Source organism: Geotrypetes seraphini, chromosome 1 (genome assembly GCF_902459505.1).
Source record: "Geotrypetes seraphini chromosome 1, aGeoSer1.1, whole genome shotgun sequence".
Classification (NCBI taxonomy): domain Eukaryota; kingdom Metazoa; phylum Chordata; class Amphibia; order Gymnophiona; family Dermophiidae; genus Geotrypetes; species Geotrypetes seraphini.
In genome coordinates, this window is record NC_047084.1 from 89,816,995 (window position 1) to 89,841,597 (window position 24,603).

The 24,603-nt window shown below is 42.3% G+C and overlaps 1 protein-coding gene across 1 annotated transcript in view; it reads left to right on the plus strand.

Annotated features, from left to right (window-relative positions):
* ZBTB7C (zinc finger and BTB domain containing 7C) overlaps positions 1-24,603 on the plus strand; it is a 515,986-nt gene that overhangs the window by 126,743 nt on the left and 364,640 nt on the right. Inside the window, exon 3 of the mRNA XM_033934830.1 lies at positions 9,919-9,971. The gene's annotated coding sequence lies outside the window, so the exon portion shown is untranslated. The remainder of the gene's footprint in view (positions 1-9,918; positions 9,972-24,603) is intronic.

The window sequence follows — 24,603 nt, forward strand, 5'->3', positions numbered from 1 at the left end:
GGTATATTTGATAGCACTATAGAAATGATAAGTAGTAGCATTAGAAATACTTTTTTTAAATATATAGAAAGAGTGGTAGATGTGTGGAATAGGCTCCTGGTAGAGATGGTGTTGGCAAAGTCTGTATTTGAATTCATGAAAGTGTGGGACATAAGAACGTAAGAATAGCCTTACTGGATCAGCCCATCAAGCCCAGTAGCCTGTTCTCACGGTGGCCAATCCAGGTCCCTAGTAGCTGGCCAAAACCCAAAGAGTAGCAACATTCCATTCAGAATCCTAAAGAGTAACAAAAGATTCCGGAACCCCAAAGAGTAGCAACATTCCATGCTACCGATCCAGGGCAAGCAGTGGCTTCCCCACATGTCTTTCTCAATAACAGGCAGGCACATGGGATCTCTTAGGGAGAGGAGGAGATACTGGATGCTGCAGATGGGCAGAATGAATGGGCCATTTGGTCTTAATCTGCCGTCATGTTTCTATCCACTAGCTGCTGAGCGCTAATTTTCAGTGGCCATCTTAGTGCTTAGCCATATAAGTGGCCAGGTGCTGTTCCTGGCTAGTTAAATATCACTGAATACAGGCCTGATAGTACAGAAGGCCCATCTGGTCTGCTCGGTTTGGCTCCATTTATAATGCCATAGAACCCAGTGTACCCTGGAGAGATGGTGGAGGTAAAACCAGAAACAGAATTCAAAAATGCATGCTAGAAGGAGTGACTTGAACACTAGAGATTAACAGTAGTCTATGGTACAGTCAAAAAGGAAGCAAACAGGGCAGACTAGATGGCCCTTACAGGCCCTATCTGCTAAAATCAAAAACTGAGAAGGGAACTCATTATTATTATTATTATTTTTTTTATTTATTCAATTTTCTATACCGTTCTCCCAGGAGAATTCAGAACGGTTTACATGAGTTTATTCAGGTACTCAAGCATTATTCCCTGTCTGTCTCGGCGGGCTCACAATCAATCTAATGTACCTCATTACTGTGAGGATGTAGATTTTGTGACAATTGTTCATTATATGCTTTTTTTTTTTTTTTTTAAGTGACCTTTTGCTGTACAATGATGTTCATCGGGCGTGCAGTCAGGTTGATACAACATCTGGAACACATCAAAGTTTTTTTTTTTTTTTCATTCTCCAGCATGTCATTAGTCCTTAGCATTCAGACTCGGCGGCTACTCATTGACCTCATGAACCTTGTTGGGGATGGTGTTTTCTGATTAGAGACTAACTGCAAAGGAAATCAGAGTTACAGCAGCAGCTCATCAGAACCAACAAGTGGGAATGGGCAATGTTTTAAGGCTTGCCGAGAATGAGTAGTTATACGTTATATGGTCCCATATACCCTTTTTATACTGAAAATGTAACTTAAAACCCAGAGTTCAGCCAAGCCAGCACTCTTTTACAGATTAAAGACTGATCCTTACAGAGATGCATATCTTACTGTCCTTTAAAAGGTATTAGGGAATTTACTTTGTTTCTATTCCTGGGAGAAGTAGACTAGTGGTTAGCGTGATGGGGAGAGTTCAAATACCACTTACATAGTAATGGCCTTACTGGGTCAGGCCAATGGTCCATTAAGCCCAGTAGCCCGTTCTCACGGTGGCCAATCCAGGTCCCTAGTACCTAGCCAAAATCCAAGGAGTAGCAACATTCCATTCAGAATCCTAAAGAATAACAAGATTCTGGAATCCCAAAGAGTAACAAAAGATTCTGGAACCCCAAAGAGTAATAAAAGATTCCAGAACCCCAAAGAGTAACAAAAGATTCCAGAACCCCAAAGAGTAGCAACATTCCATGCTACCGATCCAGGGCAAGCAGTGGCTTCCCCCATGTCTTTCTCAATAACAGACTGTGGACTTTTCCTCCAGGAAATTGTCCAAACCTTTCTTAAAACCAGCTACGCTATCCACTCTTACCATAACCTCTGGCAATGCTTTCCAGAGCTAAACTATTCTCTGAGTGGAAAAATTTTTTCCTCCTATTGGTTTTAAAAGTATTTCCCTGTAATTTTTGACAGAGTGAAAAATCGATCCACTTGTACCAGTTTTACTCCATTCAGGATTTTGTAGACTTCAATCATATCTCCCCTCAGCCTTCTCTTTTCCAAGCTGAGAAGCCCTAACTGTTTTAGTCTTTCCTCATACGAGAGGAGTTTATCATCTTGGTCGCTCTTCTTTGAACCTTTTCTAGTGTCGCTATATCTTTCTTGACACTCACACTTCTTTCCACCCTAGGGCAGGTTACTTTATCTTCCCCCATCTCAGGTACCCACTTGTTTGCAGCCTGTACGGCCCATGAACTTATTGTATTTTACTTCAATGATGATGAATCTTCTGTCAATAACATTGTATGAGCTTATGTGTAAGTTTATTTCTGTGTCTGTTTACAGAACATTTTGAACTTGTGTCTGAAAGCTGCTACAAATTTGTCAGGTTATACAACAGGAGAACCTCCTCCACAAGATGATATCACATGGATTAGTTTGGTCATCTTATAATTTATGTAGTGTATGATTTTTCATGTTTTTTTTAGTATTTTAAGGGGGTGGGGGGTCTTTAGTTTTACTTTTCATATTCATGCATTTTTTATTTGGACTTTAGTAAAGCTTTTGATAGTGTTCCACACCGCAGGTTATTGAACGCGATGGGACTAGGAGGAACGCTGACTGCATGGGTGGAAGACTGGCTTAGCGACAGACTTCAAAGGGCGATGGTAAACGGTACTCTCTCAAAATTGTCAAAAGTGAACAGTGGAGTGCCGCAGGGCTCGGTCTTGGGCCCAATGCTATTTAATATCTTTGTAAGGGATCTGACTCAAGGACTTCGAGGCAAAATTGCGTCATTTGCCGACGATGCTAAACTGTGCAACGTTGTGGGCAGGGCAACTGAACCTAACAGCGCAACCGCGCAAAACACTATGGAACAAGACCTACTTTTGCTAGAACAATGGTCCAGTACTTGGCAACTAAACTTTAATGCCAAAAAATGTAAGGTGATGCATCTTGGTAGTGGGAATCCTTGCACTACATATACCCTAAATGGAGAAAACTTAACAAAAACTGAAGTAGAAAGGGACTTGGGAGAAATCATCCGTGAAGACATGAAGGCTGCACATCAGGTGGAGAAAGCCTCAGCAAAGGATAGACAAATGCTTGGCTGCATTAGAAGAAGCTTTATCAGCCGAAAGCCCGAAGTTATAATGCCATTATATAGATCCATGGTGAGACCGCACCTGGAGTACTGCGTCCAGTTTTGGAGGCCACATTACCAAAAGGATGTGAAGAGAATTGAGTCAGTTCAGAGAATGGCCACAAAGATGGTCTCAGGACTTAAAGATCTTTCATATGAAGATCGTCTGAGCAGTCTGCGCTTATACTCGCTCGAGGAGCGCAGAGAAAGGGGGACATGATAGAAACTTTCAAGTACATAACGGGCCACATCGAGGAGGAGGAGGAAATCTTCACTCTTACTGGTCCCATGGTGACAAGAGGACATCCGCTAAAACTTAGGGGAGGAAGATTCCATGGGGACACCAGGAAATACTTCTTTACCGAGAGAGTGATTGATAGATGGAATGGTCTTCCACGTCAGGTAGTCGAGGCTAGTATCACTCTCGACTTCAAGAAACGATGGGACAAACATGTGGGGTCGCTATTGAGGTATGATAGAGGATAGTTTCTCGAGGGTGGAAGGGATCATGATTGGGCAGACTAGTTGGGCCGTTGGCCCTTTTCTGCCGTCATATTCTATGTTTCTATAGTAACATAGTAGATGACGGCAGATAAAGATCCGAATGGTCCATCCAGTCTGCCCAATCTGATTCAATTTAAATTTGTTAAATTTTTCCTCTTAGCTATTTCTGGGCAAGAATCCAAAGCTCTACCCGATACTGTGCTTGGGTTCCAACTGCCGAAATCTCCGTTAAAACCTACTCCAGCCCCTCTACACCCTCCCAGCCATTGAAGCCCTCCCCAGCCCATCCTCCACCAAACGGCCATATACAGACACAGACCATGCAAGTCTGACCAGTACTGGCCTTAGTTCAATTTTTAATATTATTTTCTGATTCTAGATCCTCTGTGTTCATCCCACGCTTCTTTGAACTCAGTCACAGTTTTACTCTCCACCTCCTCTCTCGGGAGCGCATTCCAGGCATCCACCACCCTCTCTGTAAAGTAGAATTTCCTAACATTGCCTTTGAATCTACCACCCCTCAACCTCAAATTATGTTCTCTGGTTTTACCATTTTCCTTTCTCTGGAAAAGATTATGTTCTACGTTAATACCCTTCAAGTATTTGAACGTCTGAATCATATCTCCCCTGTCTCTCCTTTCCTCTAGGGTATACCTATTCAGGGCTTTCATACATCTTCTGGAACAAGCCTCCTATCAATTTTGTCACCCTCCTCTGGACCGCTTCAATCTTCTTACGTCCTTCGCCAGATATAGTCTCCAAAACTGAACACTATACTTCAAGTGGGGCCTTACCAATGACCTGTACAGGGCATCAACACCTTCTTCCTTCTACTGGCTACGCCTCTCTTTATACATCCCAGCATCCTTCTGGCAGCAGCCACTGCCTTGTCACACTGTTTTTTCACCTTTAGATCTATGGACACTATCACCCCAAGGTCCCTCTCCCCATCCATGCATATCAGCTACTCTCCTCCCAGCATATACAGTTCCTTCCGATTATTAATCCCCAAATGTATTACTCTGCATTTCTTTGCATTGAATTTTAGTTGCCAGGCATTAGACCATTCCTCTAACTTTTGCAGATCCTTTTTCATATTTTCCACTCCCTCTTTGGTGTCTACTCTGTTACAAATCTTGGTATCATCTGCAAAAAGGCACACTTTTCCTTCTAACCCTTCAGCAATGTCACTCACAAACATATTGAACAGGATTGACCCCAGCACCGAATCCTGAGGGACTCCACTACTCACCTTTCCTTCCTCCGAGCGAATTCCATTAACCACCACCCTCTGGCGTCTGTCCGACAGCCAGTTTCTAACCCAGTTCACCACTTTGAGTCCTAACTTCAGCCCTTCAAGTTTGCTCAACTGCCTCCTTTGAGAAACCATATCATTGGCTTGCACTTTCACTCTTATAAGCTGCAATTGATGCAGAAGTTACAACCGTTAGACAATGCAAAGCGACAAAATGACCAGGTGTTCCATAAGTGGCCCCCGAGATCACCGGACATTACTGTTTGTGACATTTTCCCTTGGGGGTACATGAAAGAGAGTGCACGGACCTCCACTACCTGCAACTATGGATGATCTGCAGGAACACATCACTGAAGCTATAAATGCGATCACGCCGGATATGCTTCGGAGAGTCTGTTACGAGCTCGATTATCGCATCGATGTTTGCCGAGTAACAGATGGGGTGCACATCGAGTGTATGTAATCAACAGATTCAATATGAAACTTTATGAGTTGATAAAACTATAGCCTCAAAGGTGAAAGAATATTCCAATAAATTTTGGTTTTGTAACCATTTAAAACCAAGAAGTGTTTTTGTGGGCACCCTGTATATACAGTATACAGTGTGTATATATATATATATATATATATATATATATATATATATATATATATATATATATATATATATTTATATATTTTCTTTAGGTAGTGCTTAAAATTGGCACAGTCCTCAAGCTGTTTAAATAAAAAATGAAAAGTGATTTTGGGGGGAATCAAGATGGCGGCAGGAACCAGTGAGCTCTGTGTCTTCCTCTGCATTATTGGTTTGCTTTGCTTTGCTTTTTCTCTTTGATTATAATTCCACATACTATAAAGAAAAGGGATAGTGTGAAATCCTTCCTTACTGGATCGTATGTCCTCACCGGTACAGCAGAATCTGGAGCAATACTTTGGGATCCCGGTTCAATCCGGAGTAGAGAGCTCAGCGATGACTCAGCCGGAAGGAACGGCTGAGTCTTTGGAGCCCAATGTCTCACTTTCTCCTTCGGAACCAATTCAGCCTCCCTGTCCAGCATCGGAAGTGGGATTAACGCCAGAGCACCCGGCGACTCCTTGGATAAGGTCGAAGGACGCCCTGTGCGAGCGCAGCTCCCCACCAAAAGGACGTCAAGATCGACTTCAAATCACTGGAAGTCCAGGTGCTTCTAAGGGGATTACCCTTGAATCGATTTGGAAAGCTATTACAGAGTTAACATCAGTGATGGAGAAGCCCGCTGAAGAGGTAATAACTTTAACTTCAAAAATGGATATTATGTCTAAACTATTGAGGACTTTAAAAATGATACTGCTATAAAATATCAAAAACTTCAAACAGATATACTATCTCTTCAGAATGTCCAAGGTACCATCCAAGGTATAAAATCCTGAGTGGAATAGAACGAGTACAAGTGGATCGATTTTTCACCCCTTCAAAAATTACAAAGACTAGGGGACACTCGATGAAGTTACAGGGAAATACTCTTAAAACCAATAGGAGGAAATTTTATTTTAGTCGGAGAATAGTTAAGCTCTGGAATGCATTGCCAGAGGTTGTGGTAAGAGCAGATAGCATAGCTGGTTTTAAGAAATGTTTGGAGGAAAAGTCCATAGTCTGTTATTGAGAAAGACATGGGGGAAGCCACTGCTTTTCCTGGATCGGTAGCATGGAATGTTGCTACTCTTTGGGGTTCCGTAATCTTTTGTTACTCTTTGGGATTCCAGAATCTTGCTATTCTTTAGGATTCTGAATGGAATGTTGCTACTCCTTGGGTTTTGGCCAGGTACTAGGGACCTGGATTTGCCACCATGAGAACGGGCTACTGAGCTTGATGGACCATTGGTCTGACCCAGTAAGGTTATTCTTATGTTCTTATGTTACCATGATTAAAGATCAGATTCAATTTAGAAGGAAAATTGAACAATTGGAGAATTTCAATAGAAGATTAAATCTACGTGTTTTGAATTTTCTTAAGGATCGGGGGATCCTACCAATTGATGTTTAAGAAATACCTTACAGAGGTTTTACATTTTTCCTTAGATATGATTCCCCCTGTTAAATAAGGTATTCTACTTAGGGGCTTCAAAAAAAGCCCTTCTTTGATGATTTAATAATGCAACCTTCAGGACAACAAGAACTGGACTTAAAAGAATATGTCACCTATATTGGAGCAGTCAATAAATGAATCCTACTTAGAGAGCTACATTAGTTGCCTCCTTTGTTTTTGAACAAGATTTAAATAATGCTCTGAAAATTTACTTCTGCAAGTCTAAGACCTTTTTTCTTGGGCAAAAGATTTTGATTTTTCCGGATGTCTCAAAAGTAACACAAGAACGACGAAAAGCTTTTCTTGCTTATATGCAAGACACGTTGGACATAGGGCCACATTTAGGCTCCTTTATTCCTGCAAAGGTTTGATATCTTTGGGAGATTCAAAATATATATATATATTTGTTCCTGAACAATTGAAAGCCTTTATAGTTCTTAAGAAAATAGCTTAAGGATCGAGGGTTATTGCATGTTATTGGTATATGAATTTACTGCTGGAGAATGCTAAGAACTTATTCAATAGGTTTTCTTAATTAGGATTTCCTTATCCTTTAATGATTTCTCCCTCATTTACTCAGTTTGTGGTCTAATGTAAGAAAAGTGTATAATTCTTATTGGGAAATTTGTGGATTAAAATATACATTTTCTTTCCATATTACTTTAGTAAGAGAATGTATTTCATAAATGTTGATAAATAATTAAAAAAAAAAGTGATTTTTTTTTTTAAACAAGGGTTCCCATAGACCCCCATGGATCCCACTCACCCCATGGATCCTTATCTTACCCCCCCTCCTGTGGACCCCCACGGATCCAGAAGATCGGTAGCTGTATCTGTAGGATGGGGATTAAGATGATCTTTGGATCTGTGGGGTCTGCGGAGGCGAGCAGAATCTATGAGGTCCGCAGGAGTTCAAATGAAGATCCCTGCAGACACTGCACCATGGCTGCTTTCTTTTTAAGGACGTGTGCTTTAGATCCGTGGGATCCTCATTTTACCCACTCCCTTTGATAGATTCTGTTACTGCTTTCACTCCTTTTGTCTCCAGATACAGAGACTGTGTTAGCCAAAGGCTCTCTTCCCTTAGTGGTAATGATACAGTAGTCAAGGGATTTAAAAATGGTCTAGGTAGATAGAAACATAGCTCAAAGAGATGTGCATGGTGAAATCTGTGTACTTCTAGCTGAGTTGAAGAAGGAAAGTTTTCAGACAACTAATTTGCATGCATAAATTACTATTTATCCCCACAAATGTCTTTGTAAATTGTCCTGTGACTTTCTCTAAATGCATTTAACTTTTGTCTAGAGTGCATAGCAAAGACTAGAACAACAAAAAAAAGGCTAAACGAATATTCTGTCATCTCCATCTATTCATGAGAGCCTTTGCAGAGTTGCAGAGGTTTTCAGGTGCATGCACTATTTGCTGTAAAGAGCTTCTTAGGTGCCCGTGCTGCCCGGCTCTATGGGGTTAGCATTGCACAGCTTCAACACAGACGGGCCCCTCTGTACATCTCTACAGCACTCACCCTAGTTGTACGATTTTTCCTGCTCTCTAATGCCTTTCCGGCATCCCTCCTAGTCTGGACTAAGCTCAGTCTGCATGTACAGTAGATGACCTTGGCCCACTGTAAGCAATTATTGATAGAGTGTGTTGGATATTTCAAGTGTTCATGCAGTGCCCTGTGCCTTGTTCACTTCAAAGCAGCACTTTGGAATCTGTAGCGCTGAGTTACTAGGCAACTATGTGATTTGGTAGCACATTACTTGCTTTCTTCTAGAGCATGGTGAGTAAAGAGAACCTTAGATTAGTGGGCGAAGGAGCAGTTGCTGGCCTGCCTCAACTACTACTGTGTTTCCCTGATAATAAGACCTACCCCGAAAATAAGCCCCTCCCGAATGTCCCTGACACTCCCAATTTGCAGGCAACATCGCTTTCTCCTCCACCCCCCCCCCATGTGCAGCATCTTTCCTCCCTTCTCACCCATCCTCTTGCGCAGCATCTTTCCATCCCTCCTTTCCATCCCGCCAGCAGAACCCCCGCCAACCCTCCTACTGTGAGGCCGACATACCTCCATTCGAAACAGCAGCGGTGGCAGCACTGAACAGGCTGCTTCGTGGCCTTCCCTGCCAGGGCCTTTCCTGTGCCACATCATCATCAGTGACGCAGCACAGGGAAGGCCCTGGCAGGGAAGACCGCGAAGCAGCCTGTTCAGTGCTGCCGCCGCCGCTGTTTAGAACGGAGGTATGTCAGCCTTCCGGTGGGAGGGTTGACGGGGTTCTGCTGTACGGGGGGAAATGACTTCGTATTTTCTGTTCCACAAAGATCCCAAGACTTTTTTTTATTTCAGAAATGTTATGACATCTGCCATTCAGTTTGGTTAAGGACGATCTGTAATTTGTTTTATTTGTTAACCATTTAAAGCTTTATTTTATAGGAAACGTGGCATACAAGAACAATGCTTAGATTAGATTAGATCTAACACAACACAATGAAATTGCTTTCGAGGTTCTGCTGCACGGGGGGGATGGGAGGGAGGGATCGAAAGATGCTGCACAAGGGGATGGGTGAGAGATGATCGAGTGTACACAAACACGCAAAAAAACTATCCCCTGAAAATAAGCCCTAGTGCATTTTTAGGACCCAAAATTAATATAAGACAGTGTCTTATTTTCGGGGAAACACGGCATGTACTGGTGAGTGCTGAAGAAGTTTGTGGTTGGACAGAGAAGCAGCAGAAAGTAGCGTGGCAGGAGCGCTCAGAAGGAGTGTTGACAGAGGTTTGTATAACTAAAGACGAAGCAACAGCTTAGGATGTAGCCCAAAGGATTAATACAGCGCTCGACTCATTAAATAAAGCGTGGCTGTTAACATAGACTTCCCTCCATCTTCTTTTGTTGCAGGAAATGTTCAAATTGATGAGGAGAATGACTGTCTGAGGCTGAGGGGAGCTATAGTAAGTTAAATGACTTATTAGATGCCCTAGATTTCTTCGTTGATATTGCCATTCAATGTATTTTATTTATTTATTTATAATTATACAATCAAATTTTACAAGAATAATTCTTGTTCCATTAAATACAGGGAAGAAAAATTGCAAACCAAAAAATAAGCTCTTTCAATACATCATACAGATTAACCCCTTCTTAGACCACTATAATAGGAGGTGATCAATCATAAATTTAGAGAGAAAATTCAATGTATTGTAAACGGCTTTGGATGAAATCTCTCCATGAAAAGGGTGGTTAATAAAAATCCCAGGCAACAAAATTAATTTATTTTCATTCTCAACAGCTTTTCTGTTTTTTGTCGATGGGTCATTTTCAGTGCAAAGTCCGTGGACACAGTGGGAAGCATAATCAAAACTTTGAAACGTCCAAAAATCCGCTTAAGTCGGCACTTGGACGTCTTAATAGCCAGAGTTTTACCGGCTTACATTTACGGTGCCTACTATTGACATGGCCACAATTCTGCATCGCTGGCGTACGTTTTGACTGTGTTTCATGAAAAAAAAAAAAAAAAATTACACGATTCACATAAATTATAGGGCTCCTTTTACAAAGGCATGCTAGCGGTTTTAGCGCACGCTTAGCGCGTGCTAAAATGCCTTGTGCGCTAGTCGCTACTGCCTCCTCTTGACCAGGCATTAGTTTTTTTGGGTAGCATGCGCTAATCCAGTGCGTGCGCTAAAAACGTTAGCGCACCTTTGTAAAAGGAGCCCTTAGTCTTTTTTGGGGGGGAGGGGGGTGACAAAAGCATACTACTTGAGCGCGTGCATCATAGCTATATTTCTGGCTGTGGTTCATGATAAAATTTAGATCCTGATAATAAATCTTCAAGAAAGGAAAGTCCAACTCATACAGCAGTCATTCCCTATCTGCACCACATAGCAAGGCTTCAACGTTCAAGGATCCTCAAACTACCACCGAGTAGCATAACTTCAGGTGGTTTGCGTCCTCATTGATCCCGTTAAAGCTGAATGCTACTTATTAGTTAACTTAGCGGGTTGGTTTTTTTTTTTAAGTATTTAGCTTAATTTACTTCATAATTCTTTAATTAATAATTTCTGTACATTGATTTATCATAAGATATAGCGGTACTTAGCTTTGGTAATTCTTAACCTTTTCCTATCGTAATAAATTTTACGTTACGCTGGTTCCAATCGTAATTATTTTAGCAAAGTTTTGTATTATTCGCCATTATCATTTACGGCTATTGTAAACATAATGTAAATAAGTCATAAGTCTGTAAATTCAAATATTTTGTGTTCCTGGCTCTTTATGAAGGAGCACGAGAGCTAGTCTCAAAGGGCGGAGTTTAACACGGGGCTGGGAGGCCCTGGGGTTGTATGCAGGCAAGATAGGAAGGGGGGGTGGGGATGAGAACCGTTAGAAGGAGAAGGGTATCGAAGAAGGGGAGGGGTTCGCGCCAAAAGGAGAGGCAGGGGTAGGGTAGTGTAGAGAAAGGGGGCGTTTCTGCAGAGGGTTTTTAGAGACGAGCCTTGGAGGACTAAGTTCGTTGCAGGTCCTCCAAGGCAGAATTTGCCCACCCTCCCTCCCTTTAATGAGATTGAGTGGCATGGGAGGCGGGTCTCCCGAGCTACTGGGTGCTGGGGCTCATCCGGCGATGAGCGGTGGGCCGGCTGGGAGCCGTGCCTTGGGGTCAGGTGACCCGGGTTAAAGGGGCATGAGGTCATGCCACCCCTCAGACACTTGCTGTTGGTGGCGGGGTCGGGGGCAAAGGTACTGTTTACACAGGGTAGCTCGGGAGGAGCTTGCTGAGGTTGATTGTTAATTGAGGTTCAATATGTTAATGATGTTAATTTATGCAAGTTAATTTATTGGTTAATGTGATTTAATAAAGAGCTGCGGCTATTTACCACAGTAATGTGTTTGGTGTTATTGATGTGGGTGGGGTGCAGAGAAAGGAGGGATAATGACAACTGAAGGGACTATCCAGATCCCGATGTTATAGTCTATACAGACTGTTTATCCACGATGGCAACAACATTTTTGGATTGTCCTGTCATCCGGGACACACAATAGGAAAAGGTTAATCCCTATTGCCCTATTGTGGCATGATAAAATTTGACATTAAAAACAAATTACAAGATTTACATGAATTCTAGCAGCTTTGGGTGGGTGGGGAGAAAAGGCATGTCTTATGCACGCTTATTGAAAGTCAACATTGCATCTCTCTTCCCTTCCCTTCATCTAATAGCGCTGGCACACCTATGATTGACAAACCGTTTACGGCGTTGCTGTCCCCGGCACATGCACATATTTACGCCTCTTTCATGGGGTATTCTGTGCATGTGCCGATCATTATCACCGGCGACTCGTCTCATGTAAATTTAGCGAACCTTTGCTACTCTCTGCCAACCTCATTTGAACGCCCAGTTTTTTGAGAATGACTCGCCTTTTTGAAATCGCTACAATAACAGCTGCGGCAGCGGCCCATCGGTTTTTGCCGCAAAGTTTTGAGAATCTAGCCCTTAGCGTGTGTGCCTGCATACCGCCACATCTTATGAAGCACTGAGATGCAACTGCTTTGCACATGTAGGATGCACAGAATTACTAGTAAGAGTGTCGAGTAGTGGTTGAACAAAGGTATTCTTTTATGTGTTTCATCAGACAAATAACAATGAACAATATTTATGAAATGCAGTTTATAATGGAGCCCACCTCTCAAATTTGTGACATATGTAATGATTCCTCTGATTTTTGATTACTGTATACTTTTTCCTCTGTATTTGCGGTTTCATCACTCGCGATTTTGATTATATGTGGTTTTTAGCATGCTGGCTCCTCCCCCCAAATTATATCATCCATGAGTACTGTACCAATAAAAATTTTTGTGCGTTTTTCCCAACACTTACTTCAGCGTGCACAGAGAAAATCGCTGTTTCCCAACCTACACAGAGAAAATTGTTGCTTCCCAGTTTTCACAGAGAAAATATGAAAAAGTTATTTGTGGTTTTTCTGTATTTGCGGGTCTGTTCATCCCCCAATCACCGTGAATATGGAGGGAAAAGTGTAACTCACTTTATTTAGGTCTTCCTAAATATTTAGTTCAGGTAATACAGATTGCCCAAAATGCTGCTGCTCGATGGGGGCCGGTGTATCAAAGACTGATCACATCACACTAGTCCTGAAGAAGTTACACAGTCAAGTTAAGGATCGAGTTTAAAGTCTTGTGCTTAATGTATAAAATTTTGAATAAAGAGGGCCTTGTCACCTTAGCTACTGCACTTCGCCTTTGCAAACATATGCGTAACCTGTGTTCAGTTGACAAATTCTTATTGAATGTTCCATCTTTTAAAAATGTAAGGTTAATTATGTACAGGGAGTCCATGTTTTACATCGAAGGAGCACAATTAAGGAATGCATTGCCTTTACCAGGTTTATTGAAATTTAGGAAGCAGCTGAAGACAGTTTTATTTGCACAAGCTTATTTGTGATTTTAAGTAGCCCTAGATTATGATGTGTGATACTGTAACAAAAGCTATCTGATGATTATGTATAATTGTCATTTTGTCTATTAGGGACATTTTCAAAACAGACGTCTAAAAAAATCGGCATAAATCGGCACTTGGATGTTTTTCTCACCAAAACATCCAATTGCTAATTTTCGAAACCATCTTTATGGACATCTTGCGAAATGTCCAAGCCACTGTGCAACCAAAACTAAAAGGGGTGTGTTGGAGGTGTGTTCTGAGCTGGCTTTAGCTTGGATATCTTGCGGTAATAATCAAACTTTCCCCTAGATGGATGGAGCTTAGACGTTATGAGCTAGACCTGTTTTAACAGTGTCTAAGTGCCAAAAAGGTACCCAAACTAACCAGATGACCACTGGAGGGATGAAAGCATGCCCCCCCCCACCCACTTCCCTAGTGGTAACTGAGCCCCTCCTACCCCCCCCCAAAAAAAAAAAATCTGAATGAAATAGTACATACCTGTCTCTAGAACAGCAGCATCCTAGTAGAGCATCACACAGGTGTCTTAAGTAGCCTAGTGGGTGGGCTAGTGAGCCATAGAGAGGAGGAACCAGGCCCATAAGCCACTATAACCACTACATTTATGGTGAAAAGTGTGAGCCCACCAAAACCCACCAAAATCTTTTTATACTGCCATATAGGTTCCAACCTGCAGCAATTGGGTGATAGATAGGTGGGTATAGTAGGTTTTGGGGAAATTTTGGAGGGATCACCATAAATTATAAGGAGGCTATGGTGAGATGTACTTCTAGGACCCTTTATGTGAAGTTCACAGCAGTACACACTGTTCTATGGGCATGTCTGTGTGGCCAGTCCATTACAGTGTTGGCCCGTCCCACATCCAAATGGTCTGGATTAGGATGTTTTGAACTTGGATGTTTTTGTGGTCGAAAAAGGTGAACAAAGCTGGACATCCTGGTGGCCAAGACGTCTAAGTAGGTGATTAAAAAAAAAAAAATTGGACATCTTGCAATGTTGCTGGCTTTGAAAATGGCAATTTCTCTGTCTCTAACTTTGGGCATCTTGCAGGAAACATTCAAAGTCAAACTTAGACATTCTATCGAAAATGCCCCTCCATGTCTGTTTAAGTTTGTAGCTTATTTTTTAATTGTGTATGTTTACTATTGTACCCCACTTAGAACTAATGGACAATGTGGGTAATAAATATTTAAAATAAATAAATAGTTAGGAGGATATTCTATGTTTAGTGATGTCACCTAAACACAGAGAGAAAGTCAGTATGTCAATTGTATAATCACAAGGAATAAAAGACCCTTGGTCTTGAAAACCTAATTCATTATTTATTTTTTACATTATTTAAATCTTTTTGTAATAAGTTAACAATTTAATTCATTATATGCAAAACTATCAAGTGAAAAAATCACTAAAATTTTAAAACATACATCCACATATTCATAGTGTTCCAAAAGGCACTTAACTTTATGTTGGAATAGGGCAAAAAACCCCCAAAGAAGTCCTTGTAAGGATCAGCTGTGTAGTCCTTCAGTCAGTCTGTTGATCCATTGACACTTCAGAAGATTGAACTAAGGATTAGACTTTAAAGATTGAACTAAAAGAGATTGGACCAATCAATCAATCAAAGTACTAAATTGGCCCATAAGGATTTGGATCAACAGACTGATTGAAAGGCTACACAGCTAATCCTTACAAGGACTTCTTTGGGGTTTTTTTGCCCTATTCCAACACAAAGTCAAGTGCCTTTTGGAACACCACGACTCTATGGATGTATGTTTTAAAATCTTAGTGATTGATATTTTTGCACATAATGAATTAAATTGTTAACTTATTACAAAAAGATTTAAATAATGTAAAAAAATAAATAATGAATTAGGTTTTCAAGACCAAGGGTCTTTTATTCCTTGTGATTACACTATTGACACGACTTTCTCTCTTTGTTTGGGAGACCTCGTGCACTACCACACATGTGAAACAGGCTTTACATGTAACAGAACCTTTATAAAATTACCCCCAAAATGTCAATGGAGTATCTTTTTTTTTTTACCAGAAATGGAGAACCATCAGAAAGTCAGTAAACGCTGACAGTGTAACTGATTGTATTACAGTATTTATTTATAATAATTTTTAGTCAGGGATAGGGTGCTACAGTGGGGTTCTGTTTCAGGGCCTCTAGTCTGAGAGATGTGGTGGTACCTTAAAAAAGGTGTAGCAGTCCCATAGTCTGGATAAGATTCACCATCCCTGTTCTGTCCTTTGAGACGTACTGTATGAGATGGCCTGTTGTACTAATGTTTGTAATGTGCTGACATTATTACGTTCAAGTTTTCACGTTGTATTAAAATTTGATATGATCGCCGATCAAAAATTTCTAGGCGAAATACAAAAATAAAAATAAATATTATACAATGCTAAAACTGCATAGACATAATTCCACATTAACATAGACATACTGGAGCACGAAGGGAAGACGGGGAGGAACTACATTCGTTATAGCATAGAAAAACCATCAAGGTAAGAACATCTAGGTGAGGGTATAAAAATAAAATAGAATTTTGTTGTTGAATATGGGTGTTTGGTAAAGTTGAGGTTATAATGCGAAAGCATCTTTGAACAGGTGGCTCTTCAGTTTCCCTTTGAAGCGGTCAAGTATTTTTTCTTCCCTTAAATCCTGGGGTAGTGCATTCCACCGCTGAGGAGCTGTGACAGAGAAGATTTCTAAATGCCTTATTACCAGTGTAATACAAATAGGTTGTATGGTTTCATTGGCTCAATGGCTAGCTAGCCAGCAGAGGGCTCTAGTATTCTGAAATCTAAAACAAATAATGCAAAGGTCTTTAAAGGAAGACTAGCTGGATTGGATATGCTGATAAATCGCTATATTTATGTGACATATTTATTTATTTAAAAAAATTATATGCCGTTTAAAACTAAACGGTTTACATCATTTACATACACAGTATTTAAAATGAACACATAATAAAACCAAACACATAGTTGAAAAAACATATAGTAAAATTAATATAAAAACAGTCGTCATGGAAATACCATAATGTGGAAAAAAGATCATGGATAGTTCATCAACTTTATCAAAAGTAACTAAAAAAAAGGTATCTACAAATAGCCGCGTCTTTAATAATTTTCTAAACCTACCCTTTTCACATCAATTTCGTATCTGACCCACCAAGGAGTTCCATAACTTAACTCCTGCGCAATAGAAAGTTATTTTACCGGTCTCAACAAGTCTTGGGTTCACAGACGTCTTCAGTAAAGCTAAATTCTCAGGACGCAAAGATCTTTTTGGTATATAACATAATAATTGTATCTGTAAAAGATATAAGTAATCAGGGGAACGTATCCAGACTACCTCATTGTTCTAGTCTACTTAGAACTAGAACAAGGGTAAGATATGAAACAGAGTTTGGATCCAGTTACCTTGCTCGGAATCGGCAATGAGAAGAGAATTGCCAATGACTCCCTGCAGAGTAGAGGTCTGCACGGGAACGGGGATCGCGGGAATCCCACGGGTCCCGCGGGAATCCCCCCGTAACCCACGGGACTCCCATGGGGACCCCCCTCTGGCCCACGGGACTCCAGGTGTCTGGGTTGCTTTATGGAATAGACTCCTCCCACCTAATTGGAGACACCTAGTTATAGAATTGCCCCCATCTGAGGCTAATTTTATAACAGGTTACCTATGTCATCGTTCCAAAAAGGCACTTTTTTTTGGGGGGGGGGGTTCAATGATTTTTATTAAAGCTCAAGAAGAACAATGCAGCTCATTCAATAATACATATGCAGAACACAATCCAGCTAGCATGACTGCGCCTAGAATTAAACAGCTTATTACCAACAATGTAACCCAACTTGTCAGCCTCTGAAAATTCCACTCCCTCTTCAACTTCCCCTCTCCACCTCCCCCCCCCCCAACATCTCAACATCATGTCTCCTAGGCAGTGATTAAATAAAGATGCATTTTGCAGAGGTCTGTGATTCAGTTGCTGTCCACAGTAGAGCCCATGGCTTATAAAAGATGTGCAGCTTGTCCCTCAGGGACCGTGCTTTCGTATCATATTTCATCAGTTCGCCCCCGAGCACCTTTCCCATCCTGGCAGCCCTGTTATTATTACCGCTTTCCAATGTCTGGCTATTACCATCTTAGCAGCAAGAGAAGGTTATTAATCAAAATCTGCAAATGCTCTCCCTTGGTACTTTGCATTTCTGACTCCAGTCCTAGCAAACATAGTTTAGGGCTTGAGGGTCTGGATCTCTGGGTAATACTGTAACTATGATTCTATCCAGTACCGAGTCCAACGGTTCTGTACCAATGGGCACTCCCACCACATATGCAGATATGTATCTTCTGATAGACATGTTATCCAGTAGATTTTCATTTCTCCCTACTACTGGATCTGACCCATTTCAGTTTAGGGCTGAGTTTGAGAGGTTCATGAAAGTGTTATCTAAATTATACGTCTGTTCCTCTAGGCTGTATAGAATTGGCAATGGCTGAACAAAGCTGATCAGTTAACACAGAGCTGTCAGGATATGGGATATTTAGCTAAGTACAGTTTGCACTATAATTTTGTGAAGTGAGAGTATGCACTATTTCTTAATTGCTTTATTCAATAAAATAGACTAGTTCTTTGTCATTATATGACATTATCTAATCTGATATTTGTACACAACATTTTTGGCTCTGCAAAAGACAAGCCAATACAATTTTACATAGCGACGTAATAAGGGTAGGAGGCACTCGGGGAGGTGGCATCCCCTGCCTCCTCCTTTCTGCGCACCCACTCTTTCCATGCTCCCCCTGCTCCTTCATGCCCCCATTCCACACTTGTGCTCTTCCTTCCCCCCCCCGTACCTCTTAATCTTAGCCAGTGTGAGTGGCTTCTGCAAGCATGCTTCTCGCGCCACCATTGAATTGACCTCTGATGTCACTTCCTGGCCCCTTGACCCGGAAGTGATTCAGAGGGAAACCAGGCTGGTGCAAGCAACAGGCAGAAGTTGCTCGTGCTAGCAAAGATAATACGGAGGTATGGGTTGGGGGGAGGGATGGTGCAAGGGTGGCATGGTGTGGCAGGGTGGGGCAGAGAGGTGCTGGGGCCCCACCAACTTGGAGTCCAGGGTGCTCTGCACCCCTCGCACCCCCCTTACTATGCCATTGATTTTATAATGAAGCAAGATATATACAATTATACTAGCCTGGCTGGTTAAATTGCTTATTCAGGTCTATATGAACATAAGAAGATAAGAATAGCCTTACTAGGTCCAACCAATGGTCCATCAAGCCCAGTAGCCCGTTCTCATGGTGGCCAATCCAGGTCCCTAGTACCTGGCCAAAACCCAAAGATTAGCAACATTCCATTCAGAATCCTAAATAATAGCAAGATTCCGGAATCCCAAAGAGTAACAAAAGATTCCGGAACCCCAATGAGAGCAACATTCCAGAGCTGAGATTGTGATGTCATAATGCCTCATTCACAGTGCCTCAGAGACAACTTCATCAGTGATGTTACAATGGCTTAATCGTCCTATACTTGGCTCACATAAGAACATAAGAATAGCCATACTGGGTCAGATCAATGGTCCATCTGGCTCAGTAGCCCGTTCTCACAGTGGCCAATCCAGGTCACTAGTACCTGGCCAAAACTCAAATATATCTGCTGATATATTCAGTGGCAATTAACTGGTTAATGGCACTAAATTTCACCATGGTCTGCTAAACTCAATGCCAATTATTTTGTGGGCAATCGTTAGGAAAAGTTGGCACTTATGTAGTTCAGTACCAATATTCTGCACTTAACCCCTAAGTTTAGCTGTCAAATCAGTCTTATTTTTATGCAGTGTCGCTTATTATTATTTTAGATTTATGACTGCCTTTTCATGAAGAGATTCACCCAATATTAATCATTGAATATTAATCAGAGAGTCTTAAGTATTTTTTCTATCAAGAGTTACCAGATTTTACCTTCGTAAAATCTGGACCTATGGCCACGCCCTCAGGTCCATCTAGTTCCACGTGACCCCGCCCTGTTCCACTCTGGTCATGTCACAGCCCCACCCCCTCAACCTGGCCTCATCCTCGGGAGGATCTTTGCAAATACCCTCTCGATGCGGCTCCTGAGCTGGAAGCTTTTCAAAACCCAAAGTGCCGGGTTTTGAAAAGCTGTTCGGACATGCCCTCTAAAATTAGGACATGTCCAGATAAATCCGGACGTCTTGTAACTCTATCCCTATCTGTTCTGGCAGGCTCACAATCTAACTGTGATACTTGGGGAAACTGAGAGTTAAGTGACTTGTCCAGAGTCACAAGGAGTAATAATAATTTATTCTTATATACCGCCATACCAAAAAAAGTAGGCTGGGATTGAACTCTTAACCTCAGGCTGTGGAGGCTGCAGCTCTAACCACTAGGCCACCTCTTCCATACTGATAGTTACAGCGTTGACTTTCACACTTAACCGCATAAAAGATAGGATATTCAATGTCGATGTTCAGACATGGCCTGAGTTTGAATATGAAGGAATAACACTGGAGGTGGTTAAAATATGATCATGACCACAGGCCTAATATTGACTCCTACATATTTATGGGTGACGTCATCCTTGGAGCCCTAGTACTTGAAAAGTGCGTCGCTACTTTAAAATTTTAAGAAAGTTCACGACTGCCCGCACCGCACATGTGCGAGTGGCTTCCTGCCCGACGTAGCTCGTGGCTCCTCAGTTCATTAAGCAAGCTAAGAAGCCAACCAGGGCAGGTGGGAGGGTTGTAAGAATATCTGCCTGCTGTCCCTGGATAACACCTGTTATGGTATGTAACGGTGCTTTATCCCAGGACAAGCAGGCAGCATATTCTCACATGTGGGTGACATCATCCACGGAGCCCTGGTACGGAAAGCTAAGATATTGGCGCCTCTCTACCATGCATACCACGTTTAAATAGGTTGTGTGAGCCCTGCTAGCATCCCCTGTAACCTATAAATTGATGCCCTCTTTCCCCCCCCTCAAAAAAATGGCACTATCTTCCTTCTTTTCTTCTCCTGGGTCAAGATTCTCCCTTTTCTATTCTTTTCTCTTCCCTTCTCCCTAGGGTTACCATATGGCTCCAGAAAAAGGAGGACGGATTGAGACATCCGGGTGTTACTTCCATTGGTTTCAATAGACGTAAAGCCCATATGTCTCTATTTGTCCTCCTTTTGCTGGATAGTATTACATTACATTAGTGACTTCTATTCCGCTCGTACCTTGCGGTTCTAGGCGGATTACAAAAGAAGCTAACTGGACATTTCCAGGAAAATTACAATTTAGGAATTAGGATTGCAAAGAAGATAACTGGACATTTCCAGGAGATTTACAATTTAGGGAGCTGTATACATGGCTGATACATTGGAGAGAAAAAATTGCAAGAGAGGGTGAGACTTTGAGGGGGAATTTACAAGGGAGGGGAAAGGACAAGGGGAAGAGTTAAGATATCTGGATAAATTTTTTTTTTTTTTTTTTTTATGTTTAAATCCTTTTTTTATTGAAGCACAAACATAGCAATGAACAAAACATAGTACTATTTTCAAATATCACACAAAGCCAATCCCCACCCACCCAACCCGCCAACCCCCCTCCCACCCTCCCTCCCACCCCGGCAGCAGCGGTGACAACTCAAGTAATATAAAGCAAGAGGGGGGAAAAGAAGTCAATTAAGTACCCCAGAGTTGGTTTTGGACGTAAGGTGTAAATGTCGTGCTAAAAGGGTACCAACACTGAGCGTACAATCGTCCAGCTTTAGTCGATAAGTCCATCACTTCACGACGTTCCAGGAACATTTGATGTAGCATCAATGCTCTCCATTGTGGTACGGTCGGTGGGTGAGGTGAAAGCCATTGCAACAAGATACATTTCCGTCCCAGCAACACGGTTTTCCTGAAGAATGCTGCACATCCCGGTCTAGGCGGGTGAAATCGAATCTGCATCGTGAAAAGGAAATCTGGGTGTAGTCTCCATGAGCAATGCCAAAGTCGTGCCACCAGAGACACTAACTGTAGCCAAAAGGAAGAAATCATAGGGCAAGACCAAAACATATGTCCAAACGATGCCTGAGGACCCGCACATTTCCGGCAACCGTGGTCTGCGCTGATCCCTATCACATGTGCCCTCTTGGGCGTACAGAAGGCTCGTAGTATAAATTTATAATTGCGTTCCCTCTCAATCGAGGACACAGTTGTGGCCCTCCCCAAGCGAAGGCCTCTGCGAAGCACAGCAGCAGCAATGGGCAAGTGAAGATCATCAGACCACCTCCGAGCCAAGGCGATAAAGTCCAATTCACCCGCCCGCTTCTGCAGCAACTTGTGGAAGAATCTGATGGACATGGACTCAGGAGCAGTGAGAGCAATCGCTTCTTGCAGTCGGTCTTGCACATTCTCCTTCAACCTCACCGGAGTCAAGAACTGTAAATAATGTTTAAGCTGGTGATGCGCAAACCAGTCCGTAGATGGTAGCCGAAACTGTATTTGTAGGTCACTGAAGGAGATCGGTGAACCGTTATCTTGTACGGTCTGTGACACATATTGTAAGCCCTCATGAGACCAACGTCTGAACACTGCGGAATCCATGCCAGGTAAAAAGTCTCCATTTCCAACTAAAGGGAGGCAAGGGGTATGATGCGGAGAAATCTGCAAGCCCTTGCACAACAACTTCCATGCTATACGCATCGCTGGCAAAAGTGGATGGGACTTCAGCTGAGGTAAGTCTGGTAACTGAGGAGCATGGAGAAGATAGCTAAAATGGTATGGCTGTAAGGAAAAACATTCAATCACAGGCATAGAAAAATCAGAAGTGGTACAGAACCAGTCATGGATATGACGTAGTTGACATGCAAGGTTAAACCGAGATATACATAGTAATCCCAACCCCCCTCGATCCACAGGAAGCATTAACTTAGCCAGAGAAATCCTCGCTCTTTTACCCTGCCACAAATATTTAGATAGATGGGATCTATGAAGTGCAATGTGAGGTGTAGTTAACATTATAGGGAGCATTTGTAGGACATATGTCCATTGAGGCACAACCATCATGTTATATAGAGCAATGCGGCCGGACAGGGAAATGGGAAATGTCCGCCAGCCATTCAGTGTACTAGAGGTTCGATGAAGCAAGGGTATTATATTTGCTGAATAAAGTCTAGTCAAATTTTGGGGGATAATTACTCCCAAATATGTCAATGAGGAAGTTGCCCATTGTAATGGAAAATCACCCGGCCAAGTGTGCCGCACTTCTAAAAGAGTAGGGAGAGCTAAAGATTTTTGCTTATTTAGTTCCAGGCCAGAATAAATGTGAAACTCATCCAGTATTTCTAACGCTCTGGGTAGTGAGCTGTGGGGGTTATCTAATGCAAGTAAGAGGTCATCCGCAAAAGCAAGCACCCGTAATTGCGACGTGCCCTCAGGTAAACCCAGAAGTATATCATCCTTTTGTATAGTGCGCAGCAATGGGTCTAAATATAACAGAAACAGTAAGGGAGATAGTGGGCAGCCCTGTCTTGTCCCCCTACCAATGTCAAAGGGAGAAGATCTCACTCCATTGACCAAAATTGAGGCCGTCGGACCAGTGTATAATGCTTGCACAGAGGATAAGAAGCCCACGGGAAGCCCTATATAGTGCAAAACCTGAAACAGGTAGTGCCAATTAACCTTATCAAAGGCCTTTGCCGCATCTAACCCGACAAGTAATCCAGGGCGGCGTTCCTGTTGTGCGCGGGAAAAAGCTAAAAGTGTGCGCCTGACATTAATGGTGGAATGTCTATTCCGCACAAATCCCACCTGTTCGGGCACTAATATGGACGGCAAAATAAGGGCCAACCTATCTGCCAGGACTCTAGCTAAAATTTTAACGTCAACATTTAGTAAAGATATTGGGCGATATGATTCTATATCTTCTGGGGGCTTAGATGGTTTTGGGATCAATGTAATCAGAGCTTCATTACTATGACGGGGGAAAACCCCTTGTTCTTGGATAGTTAGATAATAATCCAAAAGAGGTTTGCCTATATAAGGGGATAAGATCTTATAGAACTCGGGCGAATAACCGTCCGGTCCCGGTGCAGTACAAGATCTCAATTTTTGTATTGCCTGGGTCACCTCCTGCACATGTAATGGCCTGTCCAATCTGGACGTCTGGGCCGCCGTCAATCGAGGCATTCCCGCATCCGCCAGATAGTCCTGTACGTCAGGACCCGTGTAAGGACCGGGGGAAGCATAAAAGGCCTCAAAATAGTTCCGAAAGCCAGCCGATATATCCACTGATGAAGTTAGGAACCTCCCCGAGCTCTCCTGTATCATGGGTATATATCTGGAGCCGTTCCAGCATTTTGTTATAGAGGCTAGCAATTTCCCCGCCTTGTTACCATATTTATGAAAGTGAAATTTACGGTAAAACAGGAGTTTCTTAGTGCGTTCATGGATTAGGGAATTAAGCTCCACCAACGCCGCCCTGTATGCCTCGCCGTTAGCCTCAGATGGATCACGCAACAAATCCCGTTTCAACACTGTCACTTGTCGTTCAAGAAATATTATGCGATGTGCAATGCGACGGGTTCTAGTAGTGACATAGGCAATTATATCTCCGCGCAATACCGCCTTGGCCGTATCCCAAAATAAAGTTGGTTGGTCAATATGTTGGGCATTGTGTGTACAGTAAGCCTCCCATTTTTCTTTTAAGAATTCTTGAAAGTGAGCATCTTTATGTAAATAGGAGGGAAATCTCCATCCAGCCCCCGGTCCCCGTGGACCCCCCAGTGCCACATCAATCCAGATCATGTTGTGATCCGATATTTCCAGAGGGCCTATCATGGCCTCCGAGACCCTAGGAAACAATGTCTCAGAGAGTAAGATGTAATCGAGTCTAGAAAAAGAGCCGTGAGCTCTAGACTGGTGCGTATAATCACGTTCAGAGGGATGGAGTAGTCTCCAGGGGTCCACCAACCCCAAGGCTCTACACAAATAAGGAATGCCCTTCGTATGATTCACTCTGGCCGTAGTCGTCGACCCAGAGCGGTCCATAGTGGGATTATGTACTTGATTTAAGTCGCCCACCAAAATTAGTGGGCAGCCCAAATCCTG